Below are 2,185 nucleotides of genomic sequence, written 5' to 3'. Positions count from 1 at the left end.
GTCTGTATCTAGGACCCTGCACTGTCCAGTTAAAAAGGCTGGTTAGCTCCCTCTCACTCTCCTCTGTGCTCTCCAGCTGTTTGTTTGTTTGTCTGTTTCCTATTTCAAAGTAAGATACCTGTCCTCCTTGGACTTTTCTCTTGTTAATATCTATCTTTTTTCTCACCTAGGGCAGAACAATGCTAGTAATCTCCACCTCTGAATGTTTTGGGCTTCTCATTTGAACTTAAGGATCCTGTAGATGCCCCCAGTGTCTTCCTCCGAGATCCAGTGCTACCTTGGTAGAAGGCTGCCTTACTCTCAGTTGCTCTCCTCTGTCCCTCCTAAATTTTCTTTATTTCCTTTTTTTCCAAACACAGCTCTTTTTCTTCTTTGGGCTTTTCTCTCATTAATCTCTATCTTTTTTCTCACCCAGAACCAAAAGCTTCTAAGCATGTCTCCCTTAACCTGTTTTGAGCCCTTGGGTTTAGTTTCACAGCTGTGAAGTTTTTCCCAGCCAGTGTCGTGTCTCTCACCCAGACCCAGAGCTAGCCAGGTATGAAAACTACATTGCTCCCTCTTGATCTCTTCCTTCCCTTCTAACATTTTCTTTCTGTTTGTTTCTTTAAACAAACAACAAAAATAAACCCAACTTTTTACGATATTTGGGCTTTACTATATTAATCTCTGTCTTTTTTCTCAAGTTGGATTGAAGGTTGCCAGCCATCTCCATTTTTGCCTTTTAACTCCCATTCTGCTCAAGTGATTTATAAAGATCCAAATGGATGAATCTCTCCCTAATTCATCCTATGAAGCCTCTATTACCCATATCCTTAGAGGAGATAAGGACAGGACAAGGAAGGAAAACAATAGACCAATATCTCTGATTAACAGAGACGCAAAGATTCTCAACAAAATACTAGCAAATTGTGTGTAACAACTTCCAGGAATGCAAGGTTGGTTCCACATACGCAAAACCATAAGTGTAATACACCATTTTAACAGGAACAAAGATAAAAGCCATCATTATCAATTGATGCAGAAAAAAGCATTTGATAAGCTACCGCATTCCTTCACTCAGAAAAATTGGCATAGAAGGTTCATTTCTCAATGTAATAAAAGCTATCTATGAAAAATTCATAATGAACATCCTCCTCAATGGAGAAAAGCTGAAAGCTTTTCCACTAAAAATGGGTATAAGACAAGGATGCCCACTTTCTCCACTCTTTTTCAGTATAGTACTGGAAGTCCTCGCCAAAGCAATCAGGAAAGAGGAAATAATGAAAGACATTCAAATAGGAAAAGAAGAGGTAAAGCTCTATTTGTGGATGACATAATTGTATATATAGAAGACCCAATGGTTTCCATGAAGAAATTTCTGGAATTAATATATGAATACAAAAAAGTTACAGGATACAAAATTAACTTCCAAATATCCATAGCATTTCTATACATGAACAACAGGCAGACTGAGATAGAACTGAGAAAAGTAATCCCATTTACCATAGCCACAGAAAGTATAAGATACTTAGGGATAAATTTAACCAAAAAAGTTAAAGACCCCCACAAGGAAAACTACAAGAAGATAAAAAAAAAGAAATTGAAAATGACACAAAAAAGTGGGAAGATATCCCATGTTCCAGGACTGGAAGAATTGATAAAATCAAAATGGCAATTCTACCAAAATAAATCTACATATTTAATGCAGTGCCAATAAAAATACCAGACACAGTCCTCCCAGATCTAGAAAAGACAGTCAAAGTTTGTCTGTAATTATAAACAACCCCATATTGCCAAAGCAATTCTGCACAAGAAGAGTGGAGTGGGTGGCATCACTTCCTGAGCCAAAAATATACTACAAAGTTGTGAAAATCAAAACAGCATGGTACTGGCACAGAAACAGACAGGTGGACCAATGGAACAGAATAGAGTCCCCAGAAATAAATTCCCAAACATGCAGTCAACTGATTTTTGACAAGGGGTACCAATCAATCCAGTGGGAAATGTTTCCACTTCCAACATTTTCCTTGTTGCTGAAGAAAATGGATTTCCACTCACAGAAAGATGAATCTGAACCCCTACTTCTCACCTCTGACAAAAATTATGTCAAGGTGGAACAAAGGATCAGAGATCTAAATCTAAGACCACAAACTATAAAATTGCTCCTGGAAAACACAGGGGAAACTCTGGGAGACAATGGAGTAGG

Source organism: Tupaia chinensis, unplaced genomic scaffold (assembly GCF_000334495.1).
Source record: "Tupaia chinensis unplaced genomic scaffold, TupChi_1.0 Scaffold144593_1, whole genome shotgun sequence".
Taxonomy (NCBI): domain Eukaryota; kingdom Metazoa; phylum Chordata; class Mammalia; order Scandentia; family Tupaiidae; genus Tupaia; species Tupaia belangeri.
The sequence above is the reverse complement of the archived record's forward strand: the minus strand, read 5'-3'. Positions refer to the sequence as shown.